Source organism: Ambystoma mexicanum, chromosome 7q (genome assembly GCF_040938575.1).
Source record: "Ambystoma mexicanum isolate Mex_15411 chromosome 7q, UKY_AmexF1_1, whole genome shotgun sequence".
Taxonomy (NCBI): domain Eukaryota; kingdom Metazoa; phylum Chordata; class Amphibia; order Caudata; family Ambystomatidae; genus Ambystoma; species Ambystoma mexicanum.
In genome coordinates, this window is record NC_090941.1 from 260,804,213 (window position 1) to 260,823,471 (window position 19,259).

Genomic DNA, 19,259 nt, shown 5'->3' on the forward strand with positions numbered 1-19,259 from the left:
GCCGGCTTTGTCCCCATGTTCGTAGATTCTGGCTCGAGAGTCCCAATGGGCTTGTTTAGCATTGTCCAATAAGAGGCTTCGGAGCCTCTGAGTGGCTCGTTTAAGGGAGAGCTGGGTCTGTGGGGATGGGTCAAAGATGTGTTCGTTCTCGCGTTGGGCCAGTTCGCCCTCTGCTGTTGCTTTGTCTTGGAGTCTCTCCCGCCTCCTAGCCGCCACCCAGGAGATTAAAGCGCCCTGTAAGACTGTCTTATAGGCCTCCAGACCACCACCGGGTCCTGTTCTCCGTTGTCATTAAATTTGAAGTACTAAGTGGAGACTTCCGTAAGATGGTCAACTAGCTCAGGGAAACCCAGGTAGTAATTGTTCAATCTCCAAGTTCTGGGGGGGGAGGACCCTGTGTGTGAATTTCCACAAGTAGGGGTGAGTGGTCTGAGATGCCCTGACGAAGGAAGTCGGCTGCCCGTGCCCTGTAGAAATCTGTGTGTGGGACAAAGAGATATTCAATCCTGGAGAGGGAGCCGTGGGCTCCAGAGTGGAAGGAGTACCCCTTGGTGTCCGGGTGTAACTCTCGCCATACATCACCCAAACCCAAAGCAGATGCAAAGTTAAACAGTTTCGTAGGGGTGTCCGGGTTGCGGTGTCTGAGATGTGTACGGTCAGTGGTATTGCACATGACATCATTAAAATCTCCCCCCAGAAACAGCCTATCAGGATCGTGTTTACCTATGAGGGCAGTCAAATCCTCCAGCAGTTCCTGCCCCAGTCCGGGTGGGGAGTACACTGAAGCAAAAGCGACCCTCTCCTCCCAAAGCGTTCCCAGGATCAGCACATAGGGGCCCCTAGGGTCTTGTTCCAGGCTTTGGATGGCAAAAGGAATGCACTTGTGTACAAGAATGAGAGTACCCCTGGATCCCATTGTGTATCCCGCATGGAAGGCAGCCCTGTAGTTTGTGCATTGGAAATGAGCACAGTTTGATCCCGCTAGGTGTGTTTCGGATAGCAGGGTCACGTCGGGGGAGTGTCTACTGAGTAATTGCTTAATGAAGCGCCTTTTGACCGCGGAGCCCATCCCATTTACATTCCAGGTGAGCACCTTAAAAGACTTGGGGCGTTCAGTCGGGATCGACTGGGGTTTTATGGATGCCATCCAAGAATCGAGGTAAAGGATTGGGCAGGTGATTCACGAGGAGGGTGTCCCCGTCAATGGTGATGTGATTCGGTGCTTGCCCGGAGTAAATAGTATTGTACTGTCTGGACCATCTGTGGCCTCGTCTTACCATGAACCTCAACAAACCTTGGAGTTTGCAGTGACGCGTTGCTCCCAGGGTAACAAAAACTCCCTATAACTTTCCCTTCCCTCCCCCACCCCATACTCCACCCCAACACGAAGTACCTGTAGCCCCAACATCGCTGACACTCAAAAAAGGTAGGGTGTCAACCTTGCAAACCCTCGTTTAGGTTAAAACTAAAGAAGTTAGGGGGGCCCCCGTAGCCTTCTCCCAGGTGCGATGGAGGTAGGCCATCGCTAGCCACAGTATTAATGACATAAACGACTTACAACAGTTTCGTGGCACCACCCAGCATAGTCAGTAGTATCAATTCGGTCTTACACCCGCTTGTGGGATCAGAACCCCGCGCGGGGGGCCCGCCAGCGTCAGTCCCCGGCCGCCGCCGTTTGGTTCGGTGAGGGTGGCTGGTCCAGCTCCAGAGGGTGGCGCGCCGGTAGCCTGGGATTTCTGTCCCTGTTGGTTCGAGGTGCCGACCAGTCTCCCTCGATATGCTGCTCTGCCCAGCGCCAGGCCTCCCTTGGGTCATTGAAATGGACCGTTGTGCCCTTGTGATAGATTTTGAGCTGAGCCGGGAAGAGCAGGCCGTATTTGACTCCCATCGCTTGCAACTGTCTTTTAAGTTTTTCAAAAGATTGCCGTGCTTTCTGGACCTCCCGCGTGTAATCCGGGAAAAAGGCTACCTTGGAGCCGTTAAACTTGATCGTGCCTTTGGTTTGTGCAAGGTGCAACAGCGTGTCTTGGTCCCGATAGTACAATAATCTTGCTATCACCGTTCGCGGGGGTGCACCAGGCACTGGTCTACCGGTGGGCATTCGGTGTGCCCTCTCTATAGAAAAGAATTTGGAAAAGGATTGCTGGTCGAACAGGTCCATCAGCCACTGCTCCGAGAAGAGCTCCATACAGGGGCCTTCAGCCTTCTCGGGAATACCTAGAATCCGAATGTTATTGCGCCTGGACCTGCCCTCTCCTTCTTCGACTCTGGCTTCCAGAGTTTTGAGTTTGGCGGTGACCCTTGAAGCTGTTGTTGCACCGCGTGCAACCCGACCTCCATGTTGGAAATACGCTGTTCCGCCTCACCCGTTCGTGCTGACAATTTCTGCAAGTCGTGTCAGAGGAGGGACACATCCAGGCTGATTCCGTCCATCTTCTGCTCCATCGATGTGTGGGAGTGTGCTATAGCCGCCATAACGTCCCTCAAGGAGAGTCCGGGTGCTGAGTCCTCCTCTACTGACGGCAACAGTTGGGAGTCGGGGGGTTGCGATGGAGGGATTGTGTACTGTTCGATTCTGTTTTGCATGGTGGGCCATCTAGCTTTGTCTTTCCCCATGGCTGTTGCCGGGCACTCACCGTTGTGTACGGGTCTTCGTCGTGGCGACCAACTGGCTGTGCCCGTCTCTCCTCATCCGGGTGGAGCGGCTCAGAGTCCGGCAAACCGATTCCTCCAGTCGGGGTCCCACGGGGCCTCGCCTTCACTCCCTGCCCCCGCCAGTCCTCCTGAGCTCCGTCCCCGACTCAGGCTGGCAACCACCACAGGGTGTGTGGATGGTCTGGTCCCCGCTCAAAGCGCGCCCATCGCTATGGCGGCCATCTTGGTTCATCATCAGGCCTCACCGGCGTCTCCTTCCCGGGCTCCCACCTCTGCAACCCCGGCACGTTTCAGGCTGGAATTCGCCCAAGATGTGCCCTGGAGTATCACGCACCGGAGAGCATATTTTGGGGGCCACCAGATGGTCTTAAGTAGTCGTTTATAACAGGATATTAGGCCGCGGTAGCTCCAGAGGCACACATCTACCGCTTTGCGCAGTTGGCCACGCCCACTTCTGGAGCAATATTGATTGGAAAGCTGAGTATACACCTGACCCACGGTGCATTTCCACTTGCTTTCTCAGGGCTTAGATTTCATAAAAGGCAGTAGTGATGGGGGAATTTGGCACTGACATTTACACTGGCTCACCAATGCAAAAGTGGCATTGCACTGAGTGACCATTGCAGAAACGGCATCTGCACTGGTTGATGAGTGCAAGAACCACATTGCGAAAAACTGTGCAACAATTCATATTAAATTGTCCATCCTCCATTACAGATTGTATGATATTGTTGCAATGCACGTGACAAACCTCTATGAATTAGTTTTGGAAAGAAAAGATAACCGAAGTCGGTTTGCAGTGAGAGAAGAGAGCAAGTTGACAGAACACTTGTATGTGCAGATAGGTTTGTCAATCAACTTTTTATCATATTTGCTGCCAACAATTTCAGTTGCCGAGAAAAGTGCATCATCATTAAAGACCTGTTGACTTTTAATTTTTGATTAATGACTATCATTGTAGTGCCTATGTCAGGAATCTAATCATTACTGTATGTCCATATGTTTATATAGCGTTTTCAATCTAGTCCTCTAGATCAGCCTCTTTCGTTTTACACTGTATGCTCATTAGCTTCAAACTATTATCAGCTGCACCAGAATATATCTCGTAATGATGGTTCGGAGAGGATCCTATTAGTGGCAATGACAGTGAGTAGTGATAGTAATACAACATTGTTGTATGATTAGCAATTGGGTTAGCAGTGCTCATGGAAACGATTGTATAATGATCTGCCACTATCTCAAAGCGATATATAATTATAGAAGGGTAGATATCAACTACTGGGATATTTCCTCGGAGAATTTCAAGAGATATCTGATAGACAATGTTTATCTTTAGTTGAAAACTACACATCTACACTTGTTTGTTGTGTGTCCATTTTCCATTCCAGGCACTGTACCAATGGACCGACATTTCAGAAGGTGATGGGGTGAGCATGAGGAGACAATACAAAGCAAAAAAAAACATACCAGGTTCCCTCTCAACATGTCCCACAACAACTCAAATATAAAATAAAAAGATACCAGGCATAGAAAATAATATATCCCATTAATGTAATGTTAGGACAGTTGATTATGAATTTCATTACCCTAAGCTCTGACATCTCTGCAGACGGATACCGCATTTAGAAAAAGATACAGTTCCTTATGGCTTCCTTTGGAATTGCATAATTGCTTCTTAAGGACTGACCATTTCTTGGTTTATTGAAAGGTTGTTATAAAAGAGCATCAGCAGATAAATGCAGCATTGCATCTTCAGATGACATTATGTAGCATATGTGTTTTTTTCAGGGTGAGCTTTCTGTTTATGCACAATAAATGTCTGCATACTAGAGAAATGTTTCAAAATTCAACATGAAGAGTTTCAAAAAGAAAATTGAAACATGGAAAATGGCAAACACACTCTTGAGGGATACATCTCATTGCAATGTGTGCACTGAGGAGAAGGAACAGAGCACAACAATCATGACAGAATCCCTAAAGATGTTTTTTAAAGGTTTACATCCCCTTAAATATGGACAGATTGGGGCCAGTAGAAGAGGATAAATAAAACGTTACCATCTACAATAAGAACAAGTAAGACATGCCTTAGTCTAAAGAAGGGCTTGATTTTGGAGGTAGTGTCTAGAGCAGGGACTTTGTTGCATTACACAATAAAGAACATGGAAAACATAAATGAATTAACCAAATACAGTGATCGTCGAAGTTTTGGGGGTGCACAGGCACAGAAATGGACTGTCTGTCTGAAGACTCACAGATGTTGCCACCCCTGTCCACTACCAAAGGTGCGATGCTCGTTATTAGCATGCATGTTTTAGACACTATGAAAAAAAGTGGCCAACACGGAAATAGTATAGGGACAACATCCCTTTACTATTTCCGTGATCATGAAGTGGGTGGGATGGATGCCTGTAGGACTGATAGAGAGGAGCCAGATCTGAGCAGGTTGGTGGGGGGGCAGGAAAGGAAGGATGTTTGAATCCTCGGGGAAGAGGAAGGCATCTGGGTGTGTGAATCCTGTGGGGCGAGGGATGCTGGTTGAAATGGGGAATGTGGCCCAAGGCACTGTCACAATAAAAACAAAAAATAAGATTTTCAGGGGAGGCTTAAGGGGACCAGGAGGGAATCTGCAGTTATGTTCATATTCCACATGTATTCTTAGCAAGGAAAGAGTCTCCAAGATCCTACATAAATCTTAAAAGCAAATATATACAGTATGCTCAAAGTGGTCATCGGCTGTTTTATAAAGCCAAAACATTTGAGTCCATACCAGACAGATGCATTTCTGTATGCAGTAAAAGAAACAAATACAAATTATCAATATTTTCTGCCAAGATGTTGGGAGGCCAAAGACTTGATTGACTACATAAAAGTTGCATGGTTCCCTAACCTGACCAATTTTTCAAATACTGTAGTTAATAAACTAAACCTCATGTTATCATCTTATCCACTGATATGCTGTGCAGACCTCACCACCCTTGAATGGAAATACCATGAAGCTTTCTCACTCTCCTTATCAAACGCCTTAACAGCCCACAAGTTTCGGGGAAAACACCCATTGAAGGCATGTCTCTCCTTCAAAAACATTCAGGTAGAATGACTGGACCACAGTTTCTCTGACTTCCCCACCTCTAAAAATGTCACCTCACTGTTAGAAATGTTTAGCCAAACCTCAAAGGAGTTGGCAGATACTGTGTTCTGGAAAAATTGGGCCAATGCAGAACCAACCTGTCCACCCCTCATACATGCAAGTGCACTTTATCAACAAACAGACCTTTAGAGCTCGTGAGAAATTCTGCTTCAAAACCAACAACCTGGAGGCCTTGTATTCCAAATTGCATATCCTGATATTGAAAGCCAGGGCTTCTTAATACAGGAGCAAAGCCCTTTCTGCAGCAATGAGACACTGCTCGAACCCCACACTAGACCCAGGAGTACTGGAATGGCAGGAGAAATGTCAGGGTATTGATAATGTATTAATCACTGAGATTGATACAATCAGGCCACACATAGAGGGATCAAAATCCTCTGCACCCCTCCCTATATCCCCCATTGACTGTTCATCGACTTCTCTCCCCTCTCACCCAAGGACCTGTCTTACATGTTTGCAGTTTTAAAAATGACTTCTAACACTGACAACAACCTCCTAACCACCAGCCTTAATAAATGTGCAGTTCGTGCCCGAATGGTTCTTAGCATAATCAATGCCTCTCTCAGTTTGAGATCATTCCCAGACATCCAAAAAACAGGGCTAATATGCCCACTCCTGAAACAATCCACCCTCGACCCAGAAGACCTAGCAAACAGCCAGTCTGTAATGCATCTCCCATTTATCATCAACGTTATCAAGAATGTAGTTGTTAATCAACTACTTAACAAGACCAAGCATCTCAGTCTGCTCTGGGATTACCAATTTGGCTTCTACCCCAAATGCAGCACTGAAATAGCCATTATGCAGGTGGTCGACAATACTCTTTATATTATTGATAAAGAGTATTTAGGCCTCCTAGTCCACCTAGACTTCTCAGCAGTATTCAACTCAGCCGACCATCAACCACTAATCCGGTGGAGGAACCATCATTGAAATGTTGTGAGGGACCAATATGGAGATAGGAACAAAGGATCTGCCATCTTTAGGAAGGATGGATACAGTGAGGACTGCCTTTAGCTTAAGAAGAATGATTCTTTAAGCTTTTACCTGAAAAAAATATGAGCTAACGAGATTTCTCAATCCCCATGGACTATAATCCAAAAGATTATTGGAATCTAGGAGTTTGCTTGTAGATAATTCTCACGTATAGGGTATGCAGTCTAAAGATTTTCTCATGGGCAAACTACCTTTCACCCAAATGGGCTCATGGATTCTGGGCATTGTCACTGGAGGCAAAACACTATTGGTTCAGATGTATTTCCAGTACCCACAAACAAATCAAAACATATTACCTGAGGGCGAAGGGCTCCATGCATTGATGAAGGATAGAGAATATGTCCCCTGCAGCAGGAAGGGTGTATTCTGGGAATTTGTTTGGGGAACACAAATAAACGTTTTCTTGCAGGAAGTAGTCATTTTGGGGATTTACCCGTGGACAAAGAGCCTGCCGACTATAGGAAGTATGGGTTTGGGTGATTCTCCGATGAACAAATGAACGTCTGTCTACCTGTAGAAAGAATGGGCTCTGGGGGACAACACATGGACAGAGAACATTTTATTACAATTTGGCATTAGGCCTGTAAGCACTATGTAACCACAACTTTTTGTTATTTTGGAAGAATAGTTTCTAATGGGAAGGATTGCTTCTGGTGAGTTGCCCCAGGATAATCACCTAGTTACTTGTGAGAGGAGTGGGATTTAGGAATTCACCATTGACAGAGAAATTGGTTGCATCAAGGAAGGATAGGATCTGGGAATTTAGACAAAGATCAAGAACCTTAGAGGAACAAACACAGTGGTGTAATGACTGTAGCTGAGCTCCCACACCACCCTATTCAACCAACATTAGCCAGAGATAGGCCACGTTCCTCCACAAGGTGCCCAAAGCATGGGTAGCATAGACCAGTGTCAAGACCTATCTCATCCATATGTGCCATGCATTAATGACCCACAGGTGTAATGCATTTAAGAAATTAAAATAAAACATGTATCCAGAATGTATTAAGGTGATTTAACACATGAAATACATTGTGTAACCAGTAGGAACATTGAATTCTGGGATTCACTTACCCAGGCATATAAAACATGCAACTCATAGGAACAGCATGTTCTGTGTCAACGACTAAGAACAGACACCATGTCACCTGCTGTAAGGACAGATTCTGATGAGTCACCTGGTGACATACAATTGGTCAACTGTGGCAAAGGTGGGTTCCATATGTATATATGGATGAGGAAACTGTTGACCCTAGAAAGGATGCATGGAAGCAGAATCTGTCAAATGCAGAAGAAGGGATCTGATCATTCTCTCCAGCGACTGGAACCTTTACATGTAGGAAGTATCAGCTTCAGAGGATTCACTCTGGGGAAAATAAATAGTCATATACAGAAATGATATTTTCTCTTGATTAAGATTATAAGATAGCTTGGTCTAGTTAAGAACTACCCTCAGACATTTGTATACTTATGCTAGCGAAAACAGCTTCAAGGCCTAACAAGGCCATCTCATCTCCAGGTTAAGATCTATGCTTTGAGTACCATTGCAGAGGGTCATACCAAATATCTATTATTACGGATTTTGGTTGTTTGACTGAAGTGTAATAATTCATGGCGGAATTGACCATAGTCAATTTCACTGCAAATCGCTTTGCACTTCTGACAAACAAACCCAAATGTGCCTTAGACCACCACCAACCCCACCCCTCCTCCCCAACTTACCTGCCTGCTTGCCGCCGCTTCCCCTGCACCCCTGAGGCATCAGATCGGTCCCTCTAACGTGGGACAGATCTGACACTGCAGGGTCCCTTTTTCTGTCCCCTGCCTCCAATGTTGAAGAAGCGGAGGAGCACCCTAAAACTCCCTAAGGCCAAAAATACCACACATGGGTGGTGGGGGACCCCCCTGCAAGGCAGTGGGAGAGACCCATTAGGTATAGGGCAAAAAAACACAAGAATGAAGTGGCCAAGGAGGTACAGGGTCAGTCGGAAGACAGTAGGATAGAAAGGGAAAAGCTGTCGAAACCTGTCATAACCCTAAGGTTTAGGAAAAAACACTTTCCCTAGGAAGCGCTGATGTGCCGCTTGCAAACAGGGGGGCACAGTAAAAGAAGTCAAAAGAGAATTCATTTTTGAAAAACCACAACAACATGAAGGTTGTTAGACTTCTGCATGTCCTTGGTCACTGTAGCTCCTCACAGAGGAAAAAATGATAATAATAAGCAGCAGGGAGAGGCGTAAAAAGTAAAGTTTACACCTTGGTCTAGAGATCCAAATAGATAAGTACAAATCTGAGCTGTCTATTGTGGGTACATTTCACTTTTACTATCCCATAGACAGGTCAAGACTTCCCAAGGTGACTCTACAAATAAAATTTTAGAGATAATTATAAAGAGAATTATAAAGAAATGGGCTCAACACAGTGTTGTTGTATTGCTGTAATCCAAGCTGATTATTCCAGCAAATGCCCCCTGGTGGGGATGAGCCAGTTTCAAGTGAAGACAAAACATGAAGACAAACATGTGGGCCACGTTGACCATTCCTATAAAGTGTTTGAATGGTAGGAAGGGGTGTGAAACCTCATAAAAAGACATAAAACAGGTTGTTCAGGGTAAAGGTAGAGCATATTTTGGTTCTCCACCATGTGACAACCACCGTCTACCGGTTTCAGTGGTGTCGTTTTGGTGTAACCACTTTCATCAGGACAGTCTTCTAAAACGAGGGGGAAGTTTTTTATTTCGATGCTCAATATTCCATCACCATATTGCTGCCATAGGGTTTTAAATACTTTACCCCATTTTCTAGTGACAGTGCAGGAAAGGTCAAGATGAAAACCTTAGCCACTGCAATGGATGCGTTCAAAAGTTGTAGTGCATCTAGGCAGCAGTAACACATAGATTGTTCAAAATCGCTGTGCATTGCGTTGTGTCGTACTTGTCGACTCAGCGCAGCTGTTGTAACCCCCAAACTACCGGGATGCTGTGATCGAGTCGGACGTACATTTTTTCCTAAACCTTAGGGTTAGGACAGGTTTAGACAGCTTTTCCCTTTCTATCCTACTGTCTTCCGACTGACCCTGTACCTCCTTGGCCACTTCATTCTAGTGTTTTTTTGCCCTATACCTAATGGGTCTCTCCCACTGCCTAATCGTAATGACATACAGTTGTGTGCTGCCCTCTTTTGTGATACAATACTAGCCTGTTAGGGCTTCACCCTGCTTACTGCACGTTGAGTGCCCTTCTGTTTATAAAGGACCCCCCTGCAACCCTTGCTCCACATGTTCGGTCTTTTTAAAAATCGATCGAATGGTATTGTCTGAAATTGGTGGAATGTACCATTCGATTGATTTTAAATTATCAAATTGGGTAATTCCATTATTACATGGCTTAGAGGCAGGTGGAAACCCGCATGAAGTGCTACATAAACACAATATTTATTTTCAGTGACAGAGAACTTATCAAACAGTATAGTACCTAGAATTAGCATAGATGTACAGAGCTTCATATCATTCAGGCTAGGTTTATCATGAATAGATTGAATCCAAAAAGACTGAGGGAGAAATAGATAAAAGCTATTTTTTCAAAAAACTATTTTCGATTTTGTCTCCTACTGACATTTTGGTCGACCCGTTCCCCACCCTCTTACTAACCTTCTGGTGGCATACAGCAAAGTGCGCCACCAACTCCGCAATGCTTCTGTGATGCCGGTTCCCTCCCGCACATGGAAGGCAACCAGAGGAACAGGGTCTTTTCTTTTGGAATTTGTTTTTTTTTCAATGCTCTTTTCAGCATTTTCCCCCATTCGTTTCTTGGTGGATAATTTATACGGATACCTTCAAGCTAGATGGTTCAGAGTACTATCACTAGGATAATACACCTGCTTCCAAGACAGGATTAGCTGGTATACAAAGTTATTCACCTCATATTTTGGATATGTACAATAAGACTGGAAAGCGAAAAACAAAGGATTTAATAAGGAAACAGAACTTGCTGTCTCTCAGATGTGATGAATCCCTATTTGTTACTAGGAACAAGGCGTTTGAAAAATTGACACAGGGATCAACATTCATAGCATCATCACTGTTCATAAAAAATGTATGCTCTCAGGGGTGTTGCTAGGTCTGGAAAAGAACCAGGGCTACACTAATGGCGGGAATGTCGGGACTCGGTGCTAGCCAGCCTTCTGGTTGTAGCCCCTGAGATTCTATCCGGGCTACAAACAAAAGACCCGGGGCTATAGTCCCCTAAGCCCCCCATAGCAACGCCTCTCTATGCACTTATAGGAACTACAAAAAATGCCTTACTGAACACCCCACTATTTGAACAATTCTAGACATAGCTTGACCAGCTGTCTTCTTTTTGGGCTCTTTACGGAGGCCTTGCATTGAGATAATTGAATTTACCTGATCATCCATTATTTGGCCTCTCTCTAAATGTGTGAACCCTCTGAGTGATTTTAGTTGCCAGGCCAATGCAATATATTGGCCTAGATTGCAAACACTCCACTAGAGATGAGATGATCTGTATTGATGACTATTCAGTGCTTGTCCTCTCCTTGGAGAGATCTCATACAAAGCGGAGTTGTGCACCGTATTTCCTCATTTATCCCCATGTATCCCCATCAGCTATACACCTCCCTCCACCTCCTTCTCTCTATCTCATGATTTCCATGGTCTGTTTTTTTGCCTACACCTTCCCATGGGGCCCTTCCATGATGCATAACTCCACACGACTTGCCTCGATCACTCAGGCTTAGCATTTAGGGTCTGTTAAATGCAGCACTTCATCCTAACCATCTTTGTTTTGAATTCAGCTCTTACTATGGATGTGAGCTATATACGGGCCCTGGAGGTAGGGAGACCCTGGGAGTAACACATTAGATGTGAAATTAAAGAAAATCGCTTTGTGGTATTGCAGAAAAGGCAACATGTTCGCATGAGAAGCCCCAACACATTTGGCCCATCTTTCCCTGAATAATTACTAAGTGGGAGGGATGCTCAGTACAGATAGTGCTTTGAAGGGTTTGGAAATCGGAATGCATTGTTTTCAACATAAGGCTGAGTGGATGTTGGCTGGGGTGTCTCTATTCTGCCTCAGTCTAGTGTCTGACACTGCATCTTTGTCTCTAGCTTAGTGGCTGGCACTGTAGTAGTGGTCACACTTAACAGATGAGCCAACTGCTTGCACCTTGCATAAGCCCGGCAGGATCAGAAACATGTGTAAAGTAACAGTGCGCTGTAGCAGACAAGGCCCAAGAAATAAAACCGTCATCATTCATTAGATATAAGCAAAAGCACGTAAAAAGCAGAATGAACATATTTGGACAATCTCATCATCATGAACCTGCTATCACCACGCCAACGCAGGATGTCAATTAAGGTTAAAGTCTGTCCGTGACACAAATTTAGGCCTCCTGTGAGCTCAGCTAAGGGGCTCGTGAAGTTCCTCATAGAGGTGCACCCCCTAGACACCCAGGCCAGCCTGGGCTATCACACATGCACAATGGACATGAAGGTCATACCTGCGCAGGGCACTCTGCGTGATGCACAAGGTGAAACATTCAAGTACATTTCCAATCAATCCTTACATGATTCAGCTAGTATATAAACAAAGGGGAAAACTCTTTGCCCTTGGCACCCAAGCTTACCAGCCAGCACTGTTTGTGGCTAGTAACATTATGTGTATGCCAGTGGCAGAGACAGTGTTTGGTGTCGAGTTGGGGGGGTTCCTAAGGAGTACTTCCATTGTAAATGATTCAAGGTCACTGGCAGGAGGTAAATATCTTTTAGCGGAGAGGCGTGAACATCTCCCAGAAATTAGCATGTTCAACCAAATGTAGCAAGGTAGCACTAAGTTGTGTAGGGAGGTGCTGCTCTGTGAACATTTTTAAAACAATATGCTCAAAGGGTACATTTTCCAAAAATAGTTTTTAGAAATATCGGGTAAAAGGCCATGAATTTGCCAATCGGTTCTCTAGGGTGTCACAGGAAAAATAGCAGTAAATGCAAGATTGAAGGAGAGGCTCTAACAAAGTAGTAGTAGTAGTTAAGCTCACTTTGTGAGAAATGCTTCTTAATCCGGAGGCTGGCAGCCCCGTGGCAGTGTGATTAGTGACATTTCTGGTTTATGGTGGCCATATGGTGTGACGGGCCCTCTGAGCGTGGAAACGTACAGAATTATGGCATCTACTCGAGAGCACAACTGATTCTGCTGAGTTCAGTGCCCTGCGATGTTCACCTTTGTGTGAGCTGTGACTTTGGCAGGAGAGCCCAGTGAGCCCAGGTGAGTCAGGCTGTGGCTTCTCTTAAGCTTGGGTACTTGTGTGCTCTCATACTGTTGTTTTTCCACATGCATGTATTTATTAATGTATTGTGCATTTGTAAGGCACTTATATATCAAGTAAATTGTGTTTCAAATTGCCCAAGGGCAACAGGGAGGGAACATGGAAATGAAAAGCAAACATAACAATGAAAGATAGAGGTGGACCTACTAGGCCTTGTGAGCATTCAGACCGTGCACGTGCAGAGAGAGAGAAATAATGGGGGAGTGGGGCGTAAGTGCCCAGGTGCAACAAAGAGGGAAGTGCTAGGGAGTTGTCAGCTGTTAAGTGACTTGGTGAGAGTCATCAGCTGGCAATAAATAAGTACAGGCCTGGGGACTGTAAAACGCTGGAAATATGTGGGATTGTGCATATCTTATTCTGTCCAAGGTTGTGAGAGAGAGTGAGGAGACTCTATCCCTCTTCCACTCCTTATAAATGGAACTAGGAATTCCCAGACCGTCGGTGGACTTATAGTGGATTCAGTGTGGACTTGTTGCTGGACTTGCTGCTTGTTAGTCACCTTTGTGGCATGTCCAAATAATCAGGATATTAATCGATTTCGGTGTCACATTCTGTGATAACTGGACAGCTGGTAAGGCTTATTAAAGGGCATTGGGGGGTCAGACTTTGGAAGCCCCTTGAGCTAGTTGGGCATGCCCTTGCAGTCAGAGTGTGTCCTTTGTGGACGCTGATGACTTTATTTATTACTTATTTATTCGGATTTGTATAGTGCACATCAGCTCGGGAGCATCCTGGCGCTTGTTACATTGGGGGTGACAACTTAGTTTCAAGGTAGCAGTATAAAGAGGTCACAACTTAGTTACATCAATAGCAGAAGCACAGATTAGTTACATAGGTGGCAAAAATAGGCAGCACAAAGTATTCATTGAGTTACAGACAGTTTATATTGCATTTGGTAAAGGGTAGGAGCCGTCGCGATCAGCAAGAGTTTAATTAATTGAGCTCTGCATATTTGGATAGTTGCACGCTTGTACTGGTACTTGTCATTTTGTGCTTCTTTTGGGGGCTTAAGCTTTGTTATTTTGATCAGTCCGGTGGGGGTGGCATTGGAAAAGGATATAATACCTATTTAAATTCTTGATTATTGTGGATGTGATTGAGGCAATTTGTTTTAAAAGCAGTTTGTATTTAATTGTAAATATGTTACAACTGTCATTGGTTTTATTTATTTCATTTTTGCTTATTTTTATCTATTCATGTATGGGACGGTATTATATTTTAATTTTAACAAAGCAAAAGGAAAGGCCAAGGAAAATAACAACGGTAAGAAACAGGCAAAAGAAAAGAAAATAACATCTATATATACAAAGTATATTTCACAATCCCTGCTTGATTATTCAAAAACAAATGGCAGGCAACATTTGAAAATGTGTAATGGTCAAAGAGAGGGCCGTTGTGGCTGCTGCCCAGGCGTTGGAACAAGAGGATGATGTTACGTTGGGTGTGCTGTCTGTTTCCCTAGCTCCTGTTTTAGGGAATTTTGGGACCTTGGTGACAGTGAACAATATGCACAACAGGGCCAATGCGGTCCTGTCTACTAACCCGCAGGAACAACAGGGTCCACATTTAGTTGAGGATCAGCGGGCAACCGACCAGGGACCTGTGATTCAGGATTCTGTTTCCCAGGACAGTGCTCAGTCATCGGACAGTGAGATAGAGCTTTTAGAGAAAGTCCTCGATGTGAAACTATGCCCTATTTTTAATGCCCTTTCGCCGGATGGTGAAACCTCGACAGAGGGTGTGGTTCAGTTTGGAGAGGAGGTGCTTGGCAGGAAGTTACGTCCACTAATAAACTCTTTAAATTCATTTAAATAAACGATTATGAACATTCCGGTGATTATGGACAGCTCCATTAGGGAGTTCAAATAAGGGCTTCTTGAGTTAACTACAAAATAATTAGAGGTCCATAATGTCCTTACGACTAATCCCAGGTTCGTTCCAATCAATACAGTTCTTGACGTTAGTGGACAGTGACTGCCAAGTAGCCAGTTAATGTTGAGGCTGACATATGCCCATAGAGAGATGTTGTGAGTGCTATTCTGGAAAGGCCAAAGAACTTGGTTGGCCATCCATCGTCTGTTAGGCAGGTTGAGAATGTGGTTTTTGACCTTCCACGTGCTGCAGCTCCTCTTGTTGGGGTAATTATTGACATTACTATATCAGCCAGAGAGAGTGAGGAATCAACTACCTCCCTGATTAATAAAAGAAGTCACTGGGTTGACACGAATTTGATAGGACCCAAAATAGACCCATAAATTATTCTAAAGGGTGAGTTGGGTAGGCCAGACTGAAAACATTGTAAAGGGTGACTGGGTTGTGGTCACCATCACAAATCCTTTTTCTATTCATTTATTTGGCAAATTCCAATCTGACCAGAGGCCTTAAGCCTAATGATCAACAGCTTGTTAGGATGGCTGCCCCCGTTTTTATCCCCCCAGTAATGAACATTAGAAGGGTGGTATATTTGCCCTCTTCTCCCGCAAGGGGGACAATGGGAACTTTGGCCCAGGTAGGCATGTCTTGACTAATCCAAATAAGTGCCCTTTTGTAAATTCAAGTGTTATTCTTCCAATTGTTGGGAATGGTTCAAATAAGGATGGCAGGGGAGCTGTTCCTGTTTCTAATCATTTTGAAGTTGTATCATCTATTGAGGACATTGATTAGTCAGTTGCATCAGTGGCCACTCCACCGGTCTCCCCATCTACAGAGCTGGTTAAAACAAGAGTTGCTCAGAGGGAAGAGGGGGTTTTGACACGATCTGCAGACATTACATGTTTTCATTTGTGGAATATTGTGGGGGCTAATTTAAAATTCACAGACTAGGATATTCTGTGCTTTTATGGGTTGTGGAGGAACTATTTTTGGATTGTTTTGTATTATATTCTATTTCGCCCTGTAAGAATGGTAGAGCTAGGAAGGTCACTGCGACTTCTGTAGAAGCTTGGACCTGGGTTAACCATTTTTCCAATGTATGTCATGGTCCCAATGAATTAGAAGATATTATAACAGACCCTGCATTTCCACAGATATTCTCACTGAAGGAAGTTGTCAAAGCCATTACAAACCAAGAACATAATCGTGCCCCAGGGCCGGATGCAGTTCCTGCTAATCTTAACAAGATGTTTTGGCTCATTGGGCTCCTTTGTTAACTGTATGTTTCAATGCCATTCTAGAGGCTGGCAATATTCCTTGACCTTATGATAAACACGACAAAATATGCTGTTATGGCATCTGCAAAAGGAAGAAAGAGTGTGACAACAATTCAGATGGTGAGCAATGGGGCTGTTCTACCGAGGGTCTAAGAATTTGATTATTTAGGTAGATGGTTCTCTCCATTCGTGACATGCTCAGCTCATATATATAAACAGAAGATCAAATCAGAATGAGACAATCTTTGCCAGGAGTACCTCGTTTTAGGACCATGTGCCAAGGTCAACCACTTGCCATAATTTTGAAGGTTTATGAAGCACATAGTAAGGCACCTATTAATAATGGGGCCTCACTATGGGGTTATGGAAATATGTCGGAATTACAGATTTTGGACAATACATTTTTTAACAGATTATTGGATATTCCGGGTTTGGCTCCCAGTTTTGCTGTGCATGTAGAACTGGGTGCGGATTTTTGGAAGGCGACTGGGATGGGCGTAGGACATGGGGGGATGGGAGGACAAATCCTCCCTACAATTTGAATTGGGGGATATAATGGCATTTATCCCCCCAGAATTTGTCTCTCTGCAGCATGTAAAATACGACTGTAGCCTGCATTGAAGTTAACTTCAGACTGTCTGCAACTTCTGTTGCTTGCTCATGCGTGCCCTGCGCCTGCGCATTTGGAATGTGCCCAGGCTGGGGGACAAACTGCAAGTGCCCCTGCGCAGTGCACTGCTGCGCAGCACCAGTCTTAGTTTTTCCAGAATGAAGGAGAAGCCAGGCAGCAATGCATGCTCCAGTGACTGACTGGCAGCGTGTCTTTATATCAAGGGTGACAGAATGAGAATCCGAGTCCGACTGAGGCTCGACCTCCACCTCAGATCTTTGCTACTGTAGGATAAGTCAAGTGGCCCCCCCTCTCACAGGTGCAGGGAAGTATGGGGAGGATTTATTAGAGGGAATGTGCCAACGTCAGATATATAGTTTCTAAACACGTGTGGCACATTACAAAACTGATCAGGGAATCCTGGCCTCTTAATATTTCATGGTGAAACATTAAAAGGCCAGGAATCCATGATCAATTTCCAACATGCCACACGTGTTTAGAAACTGTATATCTGACATTGGCACACTTTCATGAATTGAAAAACCTGAGGCCCTCAGGATTTTCAATTCATGAAAGTGACCCTGCCAAAGAGGAACATCACATTCGGAACGGCTCTTTGGAAAACACGGGCTTGCAAGGCAGCACAATCAAAATACAGAGGACATTTACTGATAGAGCTGATGATCAAGGGTGCACAATGGGAGCCGGTGTTGACATGTACAAGCAGTTTCTATAAAAATGCCTCAACACTGTTTAATTTATTATCTATTGCCTTTTTTAAGGAGAAGGGTGTGACGATTATTTTTGCCGCTTACTTATACTAGTGCCCCTAAACCGTCAGGTTACTTTGAGATTGTTTCTAGTTTATTTCTTTAGAGTTGGATCATGCTGACTGCACCTGACACGTTTCTCTGCAAAAAAAAGTTACAAATTCTATGGATGTATCTATAACTGCTTCCCAAAATGAGACCCGGTCCCCTCGCTGGAGGTGACATCTATTGCTGTGACACTTTGTCCCACTTTGAACTTACTCAACATGCTTAGCATACATGGAGCACCAAGAAAGGCTGTTAGAACATTTACGATTGATGCATTTTGTTATAGTGTACACTGCCAACTGAGTCATTTCTAGGTGATCCCAAGTAAACATAGAGAAAATAATGCACAGTGGCGGGGTCAAACGATTCGCCCAGGATCACACAATCCGGCAGAAGACTGGAGTTTCTCCAAGATGTCCCTGTACCCTAGGTCTGGCTTGCAAAGGGCAGACACTGCCTGAGATAGCCTGACATGGTATACAAAGTCCTCATGAAACCATATAATGTAAAATGAGGATGAACCAATATCAAGAAGGGCCGCTACGTGGAATGTGTGCTCTTTTCCATAGTAATGTCTAAGGCAGATAAGGGAAAACACTTGATGTATACTCTAATATCAGTAGGCCTCACTTAAGGCACACCCCTCCATCTCTTCCCACCAACTCACACCTGCTTGAGGTTTGGATGCTACCACACCTAAAGCTTGGTCTCTGACATGAGGGCTACCTGCATTTCGCTAGTTCAAACCCAGCAGCAGGGTCCACTTAACCTTTCATAAATTCTGTACCGTTCAAATGAGGGTAATAATACCTGCTATTAAATTGCCTAGAAGCTGAAAGCATCTAGCATGAAGCGCCATAACCACATTGTTATTATATTCCATAAAACAAACTATTACCAGCACAGACCTGAACTCTGTCCCTGCGCAAAATAAACAATTTGGTGCCCATCCTGTCCATCTCTCACAAGAAATCATGCGCTAATCTTCTGGAGGTCTTGGCTAAGCTTCAACCTGTTTTATTCAGCCTGGCTGTTTCTGTCAGCATACTTGAGTGGTCCCAGTGCAATCAGATTTTGGGGGTATAGCCTTGGAGTACTTGGATTTAGTGACTTCTGTCCCCCCATCCAAATATCCATGATCCTGACTATTTCTTAAGAGTTAATGCTTGCAGGTATCAATGGGCCCTTTTAAGGTCATGGATCTGGCATGCCTGTTCCAGTTTATTCTGAGAAGCTATATGGAGTGGTTGGTCATGCAAAGCGTGCAAGAGAAAACCTGTCAAATGTAAGCCATGATGCTTGTCATTAGTTTGCAAGCACCATGTGTGTTAGAAGGAATGCACCCCTCGCAATGGAGCCTGAGACAACCATCCTGAGATTATCCCACATCAGAACTGGATGTGTGGCATATCAGTATTTTCTCAAAAGTCTTGGGGTGAAAGCCATCTAAGAAGAAGACAGAAACTTGATCTTCCAGTGCGATGAAGTGTTCCAGGGGAAGCTTTAGAGGTCTCTGATGGTGACACTCAGAAGGCTGTTGGT